This window comes from Dermochelys coriacea, chromosome 20 (genome assembly GCF_009764565.3).
Source record: "Dermochelys coriacea isolate rDerCor1 chromosome 20, rDerCor1.pri.v4, whole genome shotgun sequence".
NCBI lineage: Eukaryota > Metazoa > Chordata > Testudines > Dermochelyidae > Dermochelys > Dermochelys coriacea.
In genome coordinates this window covers 907,838-928,516 of record NC_050087.2, presented here as the reverse complement: position 1 = coordinate 928,516, position 20,679 = coordinate 907,838, and the positions used below count along the sequence as shown (strand labels likewise).

The following is a 20,679-nucleotide window of genomic DNA, read 5'->3' as shown; positions in this document are numbered from 1 at the left end:
CTTAGACTGCTAAGGCAACCCTGCTACATAAGCCCTTGAGTAACCTCTTGGGACACACAATGCATTCTACATCAGAAATATCAACATCCTAGTCTTAATGACAGGTTTCAGAGTAGCAGCCGTGTTAGTCTGTATTTGCAAAAAGAAAAGGAGTACTTGTGGCACCTTAAAGACTAACAAATTTATTTGAGCATAAGCTTTCGTGAGCTATAGCTCACTTCATTGGAGGCATTTGGTGGAAAAGGTAGCTCACAAAAGGTTATGCTCAAATAAATTTGTTAGTCTCTAAGGTGCCACAAGTACTCCTTTTCTTTATCCTAGTCTTGCAACAGTTCCATGCAGCAAGGGCTAGAAATTACCTACAAGAGGCCTGACATTGGACACATTCTCTACCTGGTTTCCAAAGACAGTTTCCAGTGCTGCTCCGAATCTGTCCCAAGACCCTGTTTTGCTTGTTTAGCATTATACGGGCTGGGCCCACAACCAGATGAGCAGGTTTGTCCTGACACCATCCATGAGGTCTTTGTTCCCACACTGTTGCTGATTCATCGGGTTTATTTCCTTGCTATTCTAGTTTGAATTTCTTTTCTCTGATTTTTCAGATGCAAAATAGTTGAAAATTCTCAGTATGGCTCTGATGCTGCAAACAGCTCTGGGTGGGCCCAGGGTTCCCTTCATTTGGTCCTGCTCACAGGCTTGGAGGCTGGGAGCATGCAAAATATATTTTTAAAAGTGCAACTATATGTAGGTCCTGTACCCACCTGCACTATGTAAAACACTGTGGCACGAAGATTGCTCCTCCTGCACAAGCTGCTGTTGCATGGCTTTCTGGGGTGCGAACAGGGGGCTGGGACTCAGGACTCCCTTCCTTCAAATCTCAGTTCTGACACTGGGATTTATTATAACATCCCAATGAGTTAGGCACCTCCCTCCCCTTGAAATCAAAAGCAGTTAGGTGCCCAAATCACTTAGGCATCTGGTGGGATTTCAAAAGTACCTATCTGCAGCTTTAGGTGCCTAAATCTGGTCCTAACCCCCTCTGTGGCTTTGGACAAGTTGCCTTGCCATTCTGTGCATCAGCTTCTCCCTCAGTTGAATCCTTGCCTGCTTTGCGCAGAACCGTTAACTCAGATTTGAGGCATGCTTTGAAAATGGGAAACTGCTCAATAGTGGTGGTGTGTGATGCTGGTTGTCGTCCATTAGGAGCACCCTTCTATATGAATCACTCCTCACTTGGCAAATGTTCTCTTGCCCCAAAGAGTAGATGCTGAATCTGAACTGAAACCCATGAACCGTTCAGAGCCAGACCCTCATTTCATGGTGGGATCTTTTGCCAGGATCACGGGGCCCCAATTCTGCACAGACGTGTCAGTGGGACTGCTCACAGCACATAAGTCATGGCACGAATGGGCCAAAGTCCCCAGCTCCAAACACATCCGAATTTAGGGAAAATGTGGATCTGGGTGGACATACGGCCATTCTGAAAAGCTTCAGCTCTAAGGACGTGATCCAGCCTGCATCATAGTCAAAGGGAGTTTTCTATTGGGAACTGGCTGGCACACTTGGACAAGAGACTGGGTATGTTGTTACTTTATGTTGCTCTCCTTTTTTAGGGGTGTGTAGAGTGAAATAGTCAGTGAGAGGGAAACTAATCGTGCTAATTGCTCCACTGACATGAAGGAAGCATGTTCCAGCAAGGCTAATCCTCTGGGCCGTCTGGTTTTATTCTTGTGCACTCGACTTTTAGCAGAATTCCAGGAATTCTGTGGGGTCGAAGCTTTATGAAAACAACTTAGTGTGCATGCTGGCATTCTGGGAAGGGGTCCCTTGTGCTTCTCCACGTACAGAGCCCCGAGCTGAATGACAAACCCACCACATGCTTCTTAACAGGACCCACACAGCAGAAGCTGGGTTTAACTGAATCTGTCCTGTTGCTGAGTTCCTGAGCCCTAGGCAGGCTCCCAATTACTGTGATTAGCAGAGCAAAGCACCAGAAACCGATTAAATCCTTCTTCAAACCTCTCTTCTCGAGTAACCTCCAGGTTTTGACACAGAAATGAGGAATTTTCTGCTGCCAGGCACTTCCAATTACATCCCAGTTCATCCAAAAACCTCATCTTTCACAGGGCTTTGCGGGAGAGGGGTTCTTTTTTTCCCATGGCTTCTCTTTGCCACCATGAACAGTTACCTAGCTCATATATGGAGCCATAGAGCTCAAAGCACTTTAGCAAGTGCCTGCACCACAAGACCAGCCTCCCACCTCTGTTTCTCTGTGGGTAAAATAGGGCTAATATCCGCCCCACAGACTAGATGCCTGCAAAGCACTTTGGGAGACTTGGTGGAACAATCTTGTAGATGCGTAATTGTGATCATATTCTAAATGCCCTACAGCAGGGATTTATCCCTAATGGACAAGGACACTTCATAATTAGAGGCCTCTTCAGTTAATGTTTCTTGCTTGGCAATTAATAATTTTTGCCTAGTGTGTAAACCCTTCTTCCAAGCACAGCTGCTCCCGGCCTGTAGAGGTGTAAGCTGAGCTGGTGATATGTCACCCCTTTGGGAACCAAAGGGCTGGGAGAAAATATTAAGCATCACATGTCAAAAATCCATGGACCTGGGATTATCCTATTTTGTTGTTAAACCCTGATGTGATTTGTGGAATGTCAGCTTCCCTGTGGGATCAAGAGAAACCCCCGTGTTGTTAAGAAGGAGGTGTCAACAGAGATTTCGGCTGATGGTTTCTATCACTGGTCAAACAGAGAGAGAATTAACAAATTCAGATTTTTGATTCGCAGTTTATTTTTCTAGCGGAATCATGGGGAGTGATTTGTGAAGATAAATTGTGCAGCTCTGTGGTTAGAATGCAGCATTTCTGGGGCTCATGAGGTGAGTTTAAACTCTCCAAGCAGGTCTCAGAACCCTGCTTTCCAATTTAATAAAATGCAGCTTCTGCCTAGGGAAACCCAAAGTCACCATAAATGTCAGGTTTCCATTTTATAGGTTTCTATGATTAATATTACTAGACATTGTTTTTACAAGAGTAGTGACTAGAGACCCCCAACAGAGATTGGGGTCCCATTGAGTTGGACACTGCACAGACACACAGCAATGAGACAGTCTCTGCTGCAAAGAGCTCACAATCTAAACGGACAAGACAGACAAAAAATTATACCCATTTTACAGATGCAGAACCGAGGCACAGCAAATTTAAATGACTTATTCATTTCCTGCAAAAAGTCTGTCTGACCTCAGACAAGTTGCTTCACACCTCTGTGCCTCTGTTCCACAACTATATAATGGAAATAATAAAACTGACCATGCTTTGTAAAGTGCCATCCAGTCTTTGGGTGGAAAGCTGCTATATAAGTGCTAAGCATCGCTCTGAAAATTTGAGGGATAGCTAGAGGCTGGTCTAAATGCAAAGTAGCACTGGTTTAACAAAAGATATTCAGTTGCACCAATTTAGTTAAGCCAATGCAACTTGGTATGTGGACTTTCTCCCATCGTTTTTGTCCACATGCAAAGTTGCACCACTATAGTAATCATAGGAACATAGGCATTACCAAACTGGATCAGATCTAAGCTCTATATAGCCTAGCATGCTGTGTCGGACTGTGGCCAGCACCAGATATAGGAAACCCTGCATTTGGCAGATGTGGGATAATCTGCCCCCCCTGCAATAGGTCTCTTAAATTCTTTAGCTAGAGACTGGCCTACATTCTAAAGCATTAGGTTTAATATCCCTTCTAGAATTTACGTTGGCATTTACTATAGTAACTCTGGATATTCATGTTATCTGTATAAGCATCTAGTCCTCTTTGAGCCTTGCTAAATGCCTGGCCTCAACGATTTCCTGTGGCAGTGAGTTCCACCATCTAATTACACTGTATGAAAAAGTATTTTTACCTATTTTGAATTTTCCCGTGTTTAATTTAATTGAATGTTCCTGTGCTCTTATGCTGAGACAGAGAGAATAGACACCCCAATCTGCCTTCTCTAGACCACTATTTGATATACTTTTATGATGTCCCCTATCATTCATCTGCTTTCTAAGGTAACCAGTTGCACTCTTTTCAATCTCTTGACACAGGAGATCTTTTTTTGTCAGTGCAGCATCTCAACTTCAGTTAATTTTTTGCAACTGTGTGTCTTGTGGGTTTGAACAGTACCTAGCATAATGAGGTCCTGGTCCTTGACTAAGGCTCCGTGGTGCTACTGGGAGACCCCCTAACAAACAGTAATAATGATAATAGATCCATGCAGCCATATCTGATTAGGCTTTCTACACAAGACTTGTGCTCCATATGTTGACGGAGTGGGGAAGTGGCAGCTTTGCATCCCGCTTGGACTCTCCGTAGGATGGTTTCTGTGCATTGGTATAAAAATATCCTCTTTTCCAAAGTGTGGCTCGGGGAGAGGGAGGGGATAGAGAGTGTGGGGAAGGGATGTCAGCTGGCACTTGAAGGCGCTTCTGTCTGATTTATAGCTGGCAGTGGCTTACCAAACAAAAGCCGAGCTTCCAAGGGGAGTCTAGTGAAAGCTCTGTACACACCTTGGTGCTGCATCGTATTTGATCACTGTCTTCAGAGCTATTCATATGTTGATTGCAGTAATATCTGGATGGTTACAAGTAATTTTTCCTTGATTGAATATTTGTCAGGCAGGGTTTTTTTAATGATGTATTCATGATGTGCAGTGAGCTGGGGAATACCCTCACTACACTACCCTCTGGTCATTCAGACAGGTTGGAATTGTTTCTTCCAACTACAGGCAGTCCTCTGTCCAGAGTGGTGACTTGCAGGCCTACATCACTTATCGGGGGCATTAAGTAGAGAAAAAGTGTGGTCCTGTGGATAGGCTGAGGAGCCAGTGAACTGGGGGCTTTGGCTCCAACTCAGCCTCTGATCATGGGCTAGTCAGTTGCCCTCACTGTGGAAAAGGGGAACATGTTGCTAGTCATTGTTCATAAAGCACTTGGCGATCCAACAGTGGTATGCAGAACCCCCACTGAGTTGAGTGGGTGTTTGGGGTGAGTAAGGACTGCAGAATTTGGTCCATTAGGATTAAGGGGCTTTAATTCTTCATATTTGTGGCGCTCCACATGGATGCTCCGGGGAAATCAAAATAATTACACCTTTAGCTACCCCAACCTATCCCCCCACCCCAGTCCACCAACTCAGATGCTCTTTTAAGGGTCCTATCAAAGCTATAGCAAGCCTTAAGAGAATCACAAGTGATGGAGTGTTAGCCCTGCATTTCGACAGATGCTCTCAGGATTTCCCGGTAAGAGAAGGGCTTTTAGGATTCTGTCTCCTCTGCATTCTGCTGTGTAGCTAGGGATGTGTATGAGCAGGGAGGCGGGGGCAGAATGTGTTTGCTGTGTTCCTGTTTTGTAACTTCTGAGTGTGTTTTGTTTTTGTCTAGCTCCCACTTTGATTAGGCATGAGGACTGCTTCGCGGTTGTGTCTGTCATTTCAGCTGATCCCCCCCCCCCCCCCCCGGTGGCTGAAGCCAAGGAACTAACCCTGGAGTCCAGATAGAATTCAGCAAGGAGCTCTGACAATTCCTTTCCCAATTAACATGGCAAGGTATCTGCTAGAAGCTGGGACTGGATCACAGGGGATGGATCACTTGATAAATTGCCCAGGCCTGTTCATTCCCTCTGGGGCACCTGGCATTGGCCACTGTTGGAAGACAGGATACTGGGCTAGACAGACCACTGGTCTGACCCAGTCTGGCCCTTCTTATGTCATGTTCTTATGTCGTGGATGCACAGAACATATCGGTCATCTGATTTTGTTTTAATTGCTACCAAACAGGCAACAAACTAATCAACAAGATGGAAGTCCCCAGTGAAGCCAGATGAGGCCTCCAGTCTCTAGATAAGGAAGAAGAATCAAAGGGACAGGCTTGAGTGAAAGGAGAGCAGTCCAGAGCGCTGGAGCTAGGAGGATGTACTGTGATGGTTTTGAGGTCAATTTCCCTGGCATCTCTCCTCTTAGGGCAATGTGCTGGGGAAACTAGGGGGTTCACAGGCTAAGCTCTTCATAGAGGGAGGTTGTAGCTGCAGCTCTCCGCACCCCACACACCCGTACTGATCGTCCATGCCGGATGGCCTCCCAGCCATGTAGGTCACTCTGACAAGTCACCAGCCATGACCTGAATCTTGGAAAATGTGCTGGGTAGCCTGGAAGCACCAAGGCCAGTTTCTCTGACATGCTGCAGCTTGGGCAGCCATCTCCTCCTATGCAAAGTGAATATAGAAATGCTACCAAGTGAGCATGTCACTCCGGATGTGGTGCATGGGATTGCACACGGCACAGAGATGGAGGATCAGACCCTGTGTTTCTAGATCAAATCAAAGACTTGCAGTTTCCACTGCTCCTTTCATATAATAATTATCTGCTGGGGCAGCCTTTGAATGGCTGGGGATGGCCATTAGCCTTTCATGGCTCCAGATTTAGCACCCGGTGGCCTGTATGGGTCAAGGTTCTCTTCTCATTTACACCAGTTTTTCTTGGCTGTAACTCCATTAGCTTCAGTGGGGCTGCTCCTGTTTTACATCAGTATAAGTGATAGGAGAATTGAGGAGTGGGTGTTTCAAACTGTTATGTCCGTGTGCACTTCCAGGGATGAATTTGGCCCAATGTGTATTAAATAATGGTCCGCCCATTTGTCACTCTTCAGATTTGCACCCACAAGAGTGTATTATTGTTGAGAGAGATAATAAATAAATAATGAGAATATTTGCATGCAGATGAGCTGCATTTAAAAAATTCTGGGTGTGAGCGAAATGCACCCTCACTTGTAACATCTTCTGCAAAATATGGAGTGGTAGAGGTGGTCAGAAGAACTCTGGAACAATCTTCGGGCTGAGAATGCAGATCCAACTAAATCAATTGTGTCAATTCTGCCAAAATAAACTTTTTTCTCACTTTCTTTTCCCCCAATGTCAAAATATCCCGTTTGGACATTGTTGGACTTAAACATTTAGATTTTTTCCTTTTGAAGTATTTTTCATTTCAAAATGTATTTGTTATAAAATAACAAATCAAACTTACAATGAAATGTTTCCGTTTTGTTGCAAACAAACCATTTCCATCAATCCTAAGTGAAATTTTTCTGCAATTTTCTTTCATGGAAAATTTTGAACTTTTTGATGTTTGCTCCTAATTGGAATGAAAATACATGTCACAATCTCAACATACTCTGCAAAAAGGTAGTAAAGCCCTTATGACGTCTGGGCTATCTTCCTGCTGAAATCTTTTGGCTAATAGACACATTCTGTAGCTCACGAAAGCTTATGCTCAAATAAATTTGTTAGTCTCTAAGGTGCCACAAGTCCTCCTTTTCTTTTTGCGAATACAGACTAACACGGCTGCTACTCTGAGACACATTCGGTGATCCAATACTCCAAAGGCAAAAATGTGCCTTAAAGCATCGCCTCACAGAGTCAGAAGAAGATAATTAAAATGTAAAGATGAGGCATTTCCCTCCCTCCTTTTCCCTGAAGCCTCCACTCTCTTCCATCTCTAAAGATCTAGCCAAACAGGGCTGGTCTGCACTGAGATGACATAAAAAAAGGATCAATTTCTTCTTTCCAGGCCTTTATCTGCCTACCTGGAGGAATATTGCGTGTGCTGCAATACACCAGTTGGTCTAGGATAATTCTGTTTCTCTTCCAGCTTTTTAAGAGGAAAACGTGTCATTATCCCAGGGAAATGAGAGAGGTCTTGGGTGTGGAAAACCTCACTGTGATCTGATTGTATTAAAATGGAAATTGATCTGGTGTAGTAAAATAGAATAGGCGCTTGTGTGTTTTGTTACTACTTACTACGGAGAGGGCGGAGGGGGGGGGAGTTAGAAGCCAAACACCAGGCACCTGGAAAGCATTCTGGATTGAAACTGACCCACCGAAGGTGAATTGTCGGACAGGGAGCAGGGAATGTATGTCATCCAGTAGCCTCGCAGACTATGAAGAGGATGGATGGAAAGATTACACAGGTTCTCAAACTTTTTCATAGAGCGGCTGATGTCTTAATAGTGGTCGCCTCCCATCAGCATGAGATCTCTGGAGTAACTATGTTTTATTTTTGCACAGTAAAGTAATGGTGGGGAAGTATTCAAGGTATTTCTGGCTTCCTTTAACACGAGGTGGTAGATGGAGACAAGGAGACCTGGCCCCATGTAAGCAGCCAATTCTACACAAACCACCGTCTCCTATTCTTTGGGAAAGAATATAGGCAACCCCAGAACCACCTCAGCCAGACCTAGCCAGGCCATGGGCTGCTGCTGCCTTCTCAGGGGCTTGCTGCTGGCCTTTGTGTGTTGCTCCTGCAATGTAGAAGTGGAAGGGGAGGGAGGCCGAACAGGAGCAGAGTTGCTCCGGGTGTGTATATGACACAGTTGCCTTCAGATGCTTTTAAAAAAAACAACACACCCAAAACAATTCTCTGCTATAATTTGTCTTGAGCCCCGGTTTTCTTTTGCATGAAGCACATCTCCACCGCTCTTGGTGTTGAACGTCCAACTCTGTTCCTGGCCCATTTACATTAAATCGTTTAAACTACTCCTCATTACGGACCCCCCCAGTGGCATTTCACTCCCCCAGAAAATATAGTCCATGCTGAACGGCATCCCCACCTCACATGGCAGATGCGCCCACCTCCTCCTAAAGGCGGGCAACCCTCCCTGTGACTGCAGAAATGGACTCAAACTACAGAACAGCTCGTCAACCAAATCACCATATCCCGGGGGATATGATTGTTTCAGGTGATGCGGAGTGGACAGCTGAAGCCATCAATGGGCCTGGACGTCTCATATTGCTGTTTTTAAGCCACACAAGAGAAGATTTAAAGGTGCATTTAAAAAAAAATCCTTTCCACGTTTCAGATGAAATCTCTGACGGTTGGGCTTTTTCTGAGACACAGAGAAATAGCCCCTGTCCTTGCTTTGCAGTGTCCTGATGGGTGGTGGTAAAAGGTTACTCTGCATCTCACCTCACGGTGTTTTTTCCCAGCCTCTATTCTGAGCCCCTCCCGTTCCTATAGGCACACCCTACAGCTGTTGTTTGTTTACATTTCAATGGGAGCGAGGGGTGTCTTCTCTCCCTGAAGCCAAGGGCAAATCTCCCATGGACTTTAATTCCAGCTACTGTAGATGGTTGTGACTTGAGCCCTGGTTCTGGCATGAACTTGGTGTGGGCCTGGGGTCTTGCCCTTGCTGCAGGGTTGGGACCTCAATTCTTTCTGTACTGGTGTAAATCAAATCACTGAAATGGAAGCACGGTCCCATTGGATCTCGTGCTGTGTGCCTGAGCTCGGCCCAAACTCCAAGGGGGGCAGCATCTGAGCCATAGGTTCTGGCCCTAGGGGCGCTGCCGCACCCCCTGGCTTGGCATGGTTTCCCCCAGAGACAGGATTTCCAGCTTGGTCTCAGCACCCCCGCTATCCACATTGTTCCGGCGCCCCGGCCTTTGGGGTGCGTTCTGGGGAGTGGGCACCAGAGAGCGTCCCCCCCAGTTGTGTTAACCCAGAAACGTACCGCTGCCCCGCCCCAGGAAAGGGAGGAAGAACCAGATCAAAGGGATGAGCCGCTGGACAGAGGGATTTCCAGGGACTTGGGGGTGCACAACCCCCCCGCTCTGTGCTCTGGCTGATCTCAGCACTTCTCGCCACGCAGCCCCTGGGCCGGGAGGCCACAGCTGATGAGCTGAGCCAGGCAGGAGGCAGCATCGCGCGGCCCATTGGTCACTCCCCCTAGCCCCTTTCTGGCTGGGGGCGGGAGCAGCGGGGGGGAATAGGGGGCTGGTCCAGTGTTGCAGGGGGCCCTGAGCTGTGGGGGGAGGGGGCTTGCGGGGGCAGAGGGGGATCCCTGGGGAGGGGGCTTGCGGGGGGAGGAGGCAGAGCGCAGGGCAGGGAGGGGGCAGCACTGAGCAGGCTGCGCCCCCCTCCCGCGAGCTGCCCCAGCGCAGCCCAGCCCAGCCCCGCAGCTCCCGGCCGGAGCAGCCGCCGCAGCTGGCCCCGCATTGTCCCGGCGGCCGCAGGATGCCCAGCCCCGCACCGCCGCCCGCCGCCCCCCGGGCCCGCGGATTCGGTGCCTGCGCCGGGCTCCGATAGGGATGAAGCCGGAATGAGGAGGTGAGTGGCCGCCCCTGTCACCGGGGCGGGCGCCTCGGGAGCGGGGCCGGGGGCCGCAGGGGGGAGGGTTGGGGGGCGCGCGGGAGCCGGGGGGCTCAGGGGGCGTACGGGGGCCGGGGGATTTGGGGAGGTCGCAGGGGGTCGGGGGGTGCACGGGGGTTAAGGGGTTAGATGCACTATCGGGCTTGCACAAGCAGGGATTACACTGGGGTGTGTATGGGGGGGTTGCACACTGTCAGGGTGTGAATGGGGGGTCGCACAGGTCCAGGGAGTGAGTGGGGAGGGTGTGAGGTTTGGGGGGTTTGCATGGTGGTCAGCGTGTGAATGGGGGGGACGCACATTGTGGGGGTTGCAGGAGCCAGGATGCACTGGGAGGTGGGGGGGGTTGCACGGAGACAGTGTAGCTCCGGGATAGGAGAGTTGGGAGGGGTCTCCCGGGGGGAGTGCACAGGGCTCTGGGGGGAATTGCTCAGGCTCCGGGTGCAGGTTGCACAACCCTGGGCATGCAAAGGGACGGGGTGTTCAGGGCAGCTGCATGGGGCTGCAGAGGAGGGCCCGGGCGCACAGGGTCACAGTGCCTGGCAGGAGAGATGGAGGCTGCCCAAGGAGGGGAGAGCTCGGCCGGGGTGTGTGTGTGTGTGTATGAGTGTGTAGGGGCTGGCGTTGTGTTGGAGGCAGAGGGCCAGGCCGGAACTGAGTGTGTTGCGGCAGGGGGGTGCAGGGTCTGGGCGCACGTTGGGATGAGGAGATGTGTCAGGATTGGAGCTGGGGTCTTTGGGGCCATGCACTGGACCAGAGGTCAGAATCCTCTAGCGTGTTGGTTCTGGCAGAATGATCTCTTCACCGAGAGCATCTCATCTGCACCCCCCGGTAGCTAAAGGGGTTGGCCCCCCAACCCCCAATGGATTCTTTGGGGGTGGAGATGACTATATATTATACATTCCATTAGCCTGGCCACTGTCATTAAAGGCCCAGCTGCCCAAGTCCCTATCTCAGAGGCTGCAAAGGGTGCGGGGTGCATAATGTACTGCACATGCATTTCCTTCTAGTACGGGGGGGAGTGGGGGGGTGAGCTGTCTGCCAGATCTCACTGACCATTCACCGTGCTCCGAGAGGACTGAGTGCAAACAATATTGTCTTACGTTTCTGTAGCATCTGTTATCTCATGGTCGCGGTGCTACAAAAATGCAGCCACCTCTGGGGTGGATGGCATCTGTGAGATTGGTGCACACAGCTTGCTGTTCAGCCACTGTGGGAGGAGAGTGATTACATAAACACATCGGGATGCAAACCCCTAAAAGTACTAATGGGATCTTTAATGTCTACACAGAGCAGGAATAATTTTGATGTTTAAGTTCTTGTCCAAAAGATACTTAAGAAAATTAATATTAATAAAGATAATTAGCACCTGGAACTCATTGCCGCATGAGGTTTCTGAGGCCAAAACGTAGCAAGATTCAGAAAGGGACTGGAGATTTATCTGGATATCAGGACTATCTAGAGTTATAGTAGGTAATGCCAACGAAGTTGGAAAGGAAGAGTAAACCTCAGTTCCTTGTACCATCCTCTGAAGGCCATGGTGCTGGCCCCTGGCAAAACCAGGGTGCTTGGCTACGTGGACATGGAAGCGGTCAGTGCCGGTATTCCTGTTATTAATTGTCACCTGGCTGTCACCAGTATGGATAAAGATGCATCCAAAAACCAGAGTGTTTGTGTTTGGTACCTCCATGTAAATAGAGTTGAAGCAGCAGATCCCAAAGCTGCGGGCTACCAAGCAGTCTGGTATCTTTCACGAACTGCCTGACTGAACTATATATAAATGCGTGTCAGAGATGTGCTGTGGAGTGAGCGAAAAGAAGTGCTGGCCACACATTCCCCTTCATCCTAAACATAGGTGCTGGCACTCCAGGTCTTGGGTGATGCTGCACCCCCTGGCTTGATATAGTTTCCATTGTATACAGGGTTTACAGTTTGGTTCAGTGGCTCTCAGCACCCCCACTATACGAATTTCTCCAGCATCCTGATCCCAAATATTCTGAGCTTCAGTGCAGCAAAAAATTGCAGGATCTTCCTCCGCTGACCGGTACGGTGTTTTTGTGTGTTTCATAGTCCTTTAGATGCCCTGGCTTGTACTCAGTGGTGAGTAGAAGGGTGGCCAATTAACCGAAGAGGGAAAGGGTCTAAATCAGGATTAGGCTCTGTGGGACCCAGTATCTATGGAGGCCTGATAGTGTGGGGAGTAGGAGCCTAAAGAATGTTTGTTTGTTTGGTTAGCGGTTGTGTTGATAGCAGAACTGTGTATGGATTGTACAGAGACGTACCTGCTGCTCTCACATGTGTGCCAAGTAACCCAGCTCCCCCATAGGGCTCTGATCATGGACTGTTAGCTGAATCTCTGCTCAGAACATTCCCCCCTCCTCCTCCCCCATGGCCTCAGGGGTATGTATTCATGTCAATGCCCATGCATGACTCCTGTTAGTGTACGTACATGTGTACGGGGAGTGAATGGGTTCCAGAGCATGCTATAAATGTGTTTATTGGGTAGAGCAGATCATGTACCTTCTAAGAACAACAACAACACATGCCCTGCCTCTTAATTGCCAACCTAATCAGGCAGGCATGGGACAGCACTGGCCTATTAACATTTTGTAGAATTAAATTTAAATACAATATTTTTTTTAAAGCTAGGAATATTTTTCTTTGCTTCTTACTGGTTTTTGTTCCTTTTCCTGCTACAAGAAGACGACAATTATTTTATTTTACAGTGGTTTGTTAAACAATAAGTTTAAAAAAAGAATGTCTCACAAAAAATGGTGTGTGTATATATATGTATATATTTAAATAAATGGTCAATTTCTTGGATCTTCTGCAGATCCTGTGTATTGACTTATGGGAGTAATAATTTTGCTTTGGCATGTGAGATATGAATTCTAAATAATAAATAATATCTCAATTTTTAGCGCAAACAAATTGGAAGGATACAAATGTGCTAACTACATTTAGAACAAAAAAATCCACCAACACTTAATGTAGTTAATTGAAGAAGGTTATTTTAAGCAGTACAGTTTTGGTGAAGAAAATGATTAAAATAACTAGGTTTGGCTCTATAATTGAATTATTGATTGTATGCATTTGTATTATGGAAAAACCTCGCCAATTTCCTTCCAAATCTTTCCACATGGTCAGGCCAATTGCTGGCCTTGAATTTTTATGGATTGCTCTTTATGTGCTCGTCAAATGTTGACGGAGAGTTGGGGGGGAGTGGGTAGAATTTTGTTTTGTGTGGGTGCCAATGTGTAATTTATGTGGGTGTTTGTTCTCAGAGGTTTTTCTGAATTAAACATTTTGGCAGGGTAGAGATGCAGTGGAGTTAAACATTTGTTTTAGATCTGGTTAGCAGGAGTGTATAGACATTTTCTTGTTGAGGGCTTTTTTGGTTAATGACTGGCACATATTGTATTGTATCCTTTGAAAATCCTTAGAATCTTGAAATAATGTAAACATGGAGGCCTGAAGTCAGCACTGATGTAAGAGGGTGAAACTTTACGGAGGTCAAAGGAGCTGTGCCTGTTTTCACCACTGATGGTTTTGTGAACACTAATTATTGATGATGAAAATGCCCTGTGTTAATACTTATTAGCTTTTTGCTCCTGATATCCGGAGTTTCTGTCAAAAGTGAAACTACAGTTCCTTAAATACCCATTGTTTTTATTATAAAAATGCCTGAGATCCGATTTAGCAAAGGAGAAATAGATCCTGGGGTGGGTTTTTGGTGTGGCTTAAGCCATGAAGGAGCCGAAAGCTGCTGTTCCTCTCTCACAATTAGTTTTCTTTTAACTCAGCTCCAGGGAACGGTTTAGCTAGCAGCCTTTGTTCTGCCTCCATTCTCCTTTAGAAGACCCTCTGCATTCTTTCCTTTTGCCATTATCATTTTGGTTAAACAGAAAGGCAAGTTGTGTACCATATGGATCATGTTAACAATTGCTTATCTGGAGCTGGTGTTTTCTCCCCTCTCCCCAACCTTTTTGCTTCTTTCAGACCTCTGAGTGAGGTTTTAATAGCATCTTCAATTTGAGGCAATCAGACCGCACCGTGGTGCCAGTTTGACAAGAGTTCTGTAAAACAGGAACAACCTCTCTCTCTCAATCTCTTTTGTCTTGTTTCCTAAGAAAGTTCATTTCCCATTTCTGCAGATGTATAGCTTCTTCCATGTCACCAGCTGGAAGAGAATAAGCAAATTAAAACATGTGATTAGCACTAAAAATCCCCAAACAAGCCCTACAGAATATTTGGAAATAACCAAACAGTTTTGATTTAGCAGAGACCCTGGTGAGAAAATAGCACAAATTCATGGGCTAGATTCCAACCGTTTAGTCAAGAAAGTGCTTTCATGACGCGTGTAGTTCAAGAGCTGTCTTCCTCTGACCTCTCTATGTCAGGGAGTTTTGCTCGGAGGCGATCCTAATGATATTTTTCAAGTTTACCCAGACTGAAATATGTATACGCACGGAGACCAAGGGTTTCAAAAGTGGAGACCTCAATTTGGGCTCCTAAATCCACATTTAGGCTCCTCAGTAAGTAGCTTGAAGGCTCCAACTCATCACTATTACCCTCTTTTTACATTCTGCTCCTACTGAGCTCAGTACCATCTGACAATCAGGGCTGTTTTATTTTAGGAGCCCCAAAATGGATTTGGGTGGTTCACTTTGGGCTCCTGTGATGGCCATTAGATATAAATACGGCTACTGATCGATTTCCTTGCAGTAGAAGTAAACAAAAAGTCTCAACAAGGTATTTGGCTGCAAAGTCTGTACTAAGTCTTAAAATAGCAAAGGTGGATCAGAACGAATAAAAGATCTGCAGAGGACAAAGGCAACTTGCAAGGATGTGGCCTGCAACCCATTGTCTATGCAAGTATCTGGATACATGAAGATGTGAACAGTGTGTCTCACTCGCCAGCCAGTTGTTTTGCAATAGCTTGACTCATTACAATTGTCATTTATACAGCCCCACAGGTATGCGTGGCAGTTCACAGTGCCCAGGCAGTGTACAATCAGCGTGTCCTGTAATATGCTGAAATATTACTGTCTTTGAAACTTAAGTAAGATTTATATTGAAACACCAACCGTCAACTTTCTTCACATGTGAAAGACACCGTGGCTGGTTTTCAGCAGTTACATATTACTGCCCCAGACCCTACTACTTCATTCTCCTGTACCCCACTTCACATTTCCTGCCTAGAAATTCCCATCTCCTGTAACTTAGTCCAAGGTAATAACTGAAGCAGCTATTGTTTCTTGGGGTGAAGGCACCAGTTTGGGACTCTTATCACACCACTTCATTTAGGTGGGATCTGAGCTCGCTTGAAAATTGGCCCCTTAATTTTTCTGTGCCTCGGTTTTCTTTCTGTTAAAGAGAGAGAACAATACATCCCTACCTGGAATAGGTTCATGTGTTTGTCAGTTGCTCAGAAACCCTGGTGGGGGTGGGCATAGAAACTGCTCTAAAGACCGACCTGTAGAGCTCGGCCTTGCTTATTCACAGTAATGATTGGGAGAGCCACTGCAGATTTTGCAAACTATCTTGTAAGTGAGCAAAAACGTTTGAAAATCTCCAATGTAGAATGATGCATCACAAAATGTCCTTTTGTTGTTTGCTTGGTGAAGTGCAGCTCAGGTGTTGTTATTTAGGGCACCTTGTAGTAGGCCAGCAAACACACTGGGACTTACTGGGGGAAAACAACAGTGTGTCAGCAACATGACTTCTTCAATCCAATGCTGTGCTGATAACTCGTGACTGAAAACATAAGAGAAGGCCACCAAGCACCTTTGTAGTGTAGTAAGCAAGGGTTATCTAGGCTCTGGGATTTTTTTATATTGTTTCCCTTTTATCCATTCCTACAATGAGTCTTAACCATCTGCCCGTTTACTCTGTGTGTTTGTATCCTTTTCTGACACCATAGTACGTACATGTGTGTATGGATGGGTGTGTGTGTATTACACACAACTGATCGTGCTTTCTGGGATATAATAATTCGTGAGTTTCTATTAGAAGCCTCAAAATAACAGATCGCATTGCTGGTGAAATCCTGATTGGGATGCAACTTGTATTAGAGCTTCTCTTGAAGAACTTGTTCAGTGTTAAGTCTTTGGGTTGGAGGCAACAACATTGCCTGTACAGATGCAATCCCTGATTGCATAAATAATACAATAAAATTGCGGTACCAACACACTGCTACTGAGGGCAGAAACGATCCGCTGCAGACTTCTATGGTATAGCACTTGGTCAAACCTGGCTTGTTCCTGTGCCAGATGTTTCTGGTTTTCAGAGCTTTAGGGCTTTGTTGTTCCTTCTCCCTCAACTTGAGGGAAATATAGTTGTTAGGGGGAGAAAATGTCCTAATCCACAACTGGGGGAGGGGGGTGGGGAAGTGTCGTTTGAGCTGGGATTCTTAAATGGAAATGCAGTGCGGCATGGGGTGCCTGTATTCAGAGAAGGAGCTGTAGCCACCCACATATTAAGCCTGCCTGACACTTTTCATTCATATTTTTGAAAAGTTCTAATGATTCCCTAGTTTGCAGCGGGGACTTTGAAATTTGACAGGGACGTTGGCCTGGGGAGGCGCCTTTGGTTGTCCTCAGGAAGATCCTTTCAGATTTGGCCAAGTTACAAGCTTTTCAAGGATCATCACTTTGGCGCCTGTATTACATGTAATAGGAGCTTGCTGCTGAAATCACTCAGCTTTCCATCCACACAGAGCATGCTCCCAGCATCTGGCTTCGGCAGGCCACTCAAAACTGACCCTCCAAGGGGTGGGGGGTGGGGGAAACAGATGACATGGCTCCTCTAGCCTCTTGGCCTAAGGAGGGTACAGTGGGCTGGGAACCAGGTGGCAATATGTCTTCAACTTTCCTCTTCTCGTGGCTGGTGTTCATGCTGTTGTACACAAGCTGAGCCCAACATCTTATCAGTGTATCCTTATTAGCCCAGTGTTACACCCCCCCTCCTAGTGCTGGACCCAGAGAGGATACCAGCCTGGTCCTGCTGCCGGCTCTTGTATTCAGTATCGCTGCAGTGGAATGTGGGAACGGGACTGGGTCGGACTCAGCTTAGCTTAAACCAGTGTGTGTGGCACCGGATGCTTCAGAGGAAGGTGCCAGAACCCCACAGCAGCCCGATGCGGGGTCATCTGTCCCCACACGTTAGGTCTCTAGTAGTTAGAGATTGGCTTAAACCCTGAAGCACGAGGTTTAATATCTCATCTAAGATGTTTGTCAATATTAGCTGTTGCAACTCTAGCTATTCTTGTGTGAAAGTCCAATGTTCAGACCCTCCTGCGGCCGCACTCAGATAACTGGCTGAGCTACAGAGTGCGTAGATGCAGTGGAGATACAGGAGGGCATTTTCCATAGGACGGGATCTGCTGAGGAGGAGACTCTTGCATCAACAATGGGGATATTGTGGGAAAAGACAGAGGAGAAGCTGTTGCTAGATGCTCAGAGGGAGTGGACAGGGGAGTTAAGACAGAGGCAGCTTTGCATGCTGTGTGTGTGAAAGGAATGCCCCGCAGGACCGATTTCACTCTTTGCGGTCTGGAGAAAAGTCCCATGTCCGTCCCCCACCCCCCTTGGGAATGAAGGGACTCTAAAACCAAATTCTCTTCAGTGTAAATATTGAGTGTGGGCAAACAGGCTGTGTCCAGGAAAGGCAGGGGGAGCACAGACTTTGTCTCGTGTGGATCTTTGTGCTTCGGAAAGCATGTCTGCTGTGAGTTCTCAATGGCTGTCCTTGCTGCTGCTGCTCGGGCTTGAGTTGGAGCGGCGCTGAGCACCCACCTCTTCCATTTACTTCAGTGGGCACGGGTGGATGCTCATCTTCTCTCAGGATCAGGGACCACGTTCGTGGCTTGATGTGTTACTAACTGAAATATTCATGTCCCAGTACTGCAGAGGCCCCAATTAAGATCCGAGCCGCCTCATGCTGCACAGACGTAGAATAAGTCCCTGTGCCAGAAAGCTTGCATTCTAGATAGGCAAGACAGGCAAAGGGTGGGAGGGCAAACGGAGGCAAAGTGACTGGCCCAAGTCCGCACAGCGAGTCAGTGGAAGAGCCGGGAATAGAGTCCAGGTCTGCTGACTCCTGGTGCCCTGTCTGCCAGGCCATGCTCTCGCTGAGGGTAATTCTTTTGAGAACTTTAGCTTTGCTGGCCTAGATGTGCCTTTGTACACGGAAGTAGCTTCCTCGGGCTCTCTGCACTGAGTCGTCCAGTGATATTGCGCCTGCCCTGCACCCCAGGCTACCTACCCAGCGGTGGGTTGATTTTAAGGCAGAGAACTGAGGCACAGAGCAGGTAACGGCCAGATTCCCAAAGCACTTGGCCTCCAGATGCTTCAGCAGAAGATGCATGAAACCCTGCCTTAGGCAGAGGTGGGGTAATCTGCCCCACTTTAGGTCTCTTCCACCCTTTAGCTAGAGATTGGTTTGAACCTGGAAGCCTGAAGTTTAATCTCTCATCCAAAATTTACATTAGCCTGAACCATGATAACTCTGAGCATTCACGTTTTCCAGAAATGTTCAGTTCCCCTTTGAATCCTGCTAAGTTCTTGGCTCAACCACATCGCACAGCAGAGAGTTCTCAGTTGCATGAGGAAGTATTTCCAGTGGATTTAATTCGATGTCCCCATGTGCTCGTGTTGGGAGGCAGGTTGGACAGAAGCTCCTGATCTGCCTTCTCTAGCCCTTCAGTGTTGTGTCCTGTCCCCGCTGGTTTCCCCTCTAAGGTAACAATCCTTGTCTCTTCAGAAGAGAGTCTTTCCAAGCCCCTTATCATTCTCATCACCCTTCTCTGGCCCCCTCAGTTCTGTGGTGTCCTTTCCATCCGTTGGAACATAACGTTCCGGATAGAGCCAATCTCTGATTTACATAGTGACATTATAACATCTTCTAGCACGATTGCCATCCCGTGCGTGATGCACCCTGACGCTTCGCTGCTTTGACCGCAGCAGCGCGTTGAACAGAGAGTTTCATTCAGCTGGGGAATCGCGCTGAATCGCCAACGCTCCATCCTGCAGCACCTCACCAAAGTATTTTTGCCACAGGCTGCTGATGTGGCTTTGGGCCAGTCCCTCAGTCTCAGTTCCCCATCTCTACAGTGGGGATAATGGCACAGGGGCGTGGGGAGGATAAATGCATTAAAGATTTGTGAGGTACTCGGCTGCTATGGTGATGTGGGCCAGCGAAGTACCTAAAACACAGAGAGAGATTTCTGGGCTATCTCCCACCATACTGAAGAAGGCTGATTAGATGATTGTGAATTTTTCTCTTCTCATTCTCAGTTCTGTAGTTCTAAGGAATCCCCCCCCGACCCCAACACACAGTGAAAGGCCGATCTGAGTGCTGGGGCTACAGATGGTACGCATGTTTCTTAGGACCCAGTGCCTGTTAGGCTGAGAGATCAGCAATTCTGCCAGATTTTTCTGGCATTCTAGCAGCTTCCACTTCCACCCTCTGTGTGCGATTGCACAGGGTACAGGTCAGGGGAGCCGACGGAATGCGGCAGAGGTGAAAGCTGGATTGGACTGCAAACCTGGCAGAGCAAAGCATGAGTCACCTTATGTGTGTTGGGGGCGAGAACGTGAATTGCAGGGTCAGATCTCCGTTTTCGGAGGATTTTTACTAGAAGTCCACATTGTTCCATCTCATCATTTCAAGTGTTGATCATCAAACCTTCTTCAGTAGTCAGCATGGTGATGAGAGACCCTGGTCAGATCCTCCACTGTTGTAACTCAGCCTCACACTGTTGAAGTCAATGAATCTATACTTGTTTACCCCAGCTGAGGATCTGACTCCTTTTCCCTTCCCATCCCCCTTAACAGGCCTTTAAAGTTACAGCCAGCTCCAAGCTTCAGAGTTTATTTTGCTGTGTAACAAGGGTGTTGTAAAATCCTCCACCTGGCCTTGGGGCCTGTTCTCAGCTGTAGGTAATGTTCCTTAAACTGTACAGACTGCCAGAACAATTTTTCCTCCAATAGTGCCTGCCCTGTGTTGCTTATCAGAAACTCCTGATCTTTATGGGGATCCTAATAAACCCATCCAAGGCCTAACAAACACTGCTGAATTATAGGCTAGATCAGGAAGAGGCACAAATTTAAATATTGTCTCCCTTCTTCCGCTCCCACCCTCCCCCACGGCAAAAAAAAAAACAAAAAACCAGCCATTCCCTTAAGTAACAAGATAATGGAACTAAATATTGACACACGTTTTATTATTAAATTATGGCAGAGCCTAGTATTGTTTGTATTGGGGAACAAAAAGATAGCGGTTTCCATAAAGAGTTGACATCCTAGCAGGGGCCCCAGTTGAGACTGGAACCCTTTGTGCAAGGTGCTGTACAAACACAGAGGGTTTTGCTTTACTCAGATAAAAGGGGAGGGTTTATAAAGATCGGGGGAGCTGTCATGTTCTAAGATTCTCATGTCAACAAGGTCAATTGTACTTTAGCACAACTAAGCCCATGCTAAATTACAACTTGCTGTGT

The 20,679-nt window shown here is 47.1% G+C and overlaps 1 protein-coding gene across 1 annotated transcript in view; it reads left to right on the top strand.

Annotated features, from left to right (window-relative positions):
* Positions 1-9,979: 9,979 nt before the first annotated feature.
* FIGNL2 (fidgetin like 2) overlaps positions 9,980-20,679 on the top strand; it is a 51,919-nt gene continuing 41,219 nt past the window's right edge. Inside the window, exon 1 of the mRNA XM_038378917.2 lies at positions 9,980-10,142. The gene's annotated coding sequence lies outside the window, so the exon portion shown is untranslated. The remainder of the gene's footprint in view (positions 10,143-20,679) is intronic.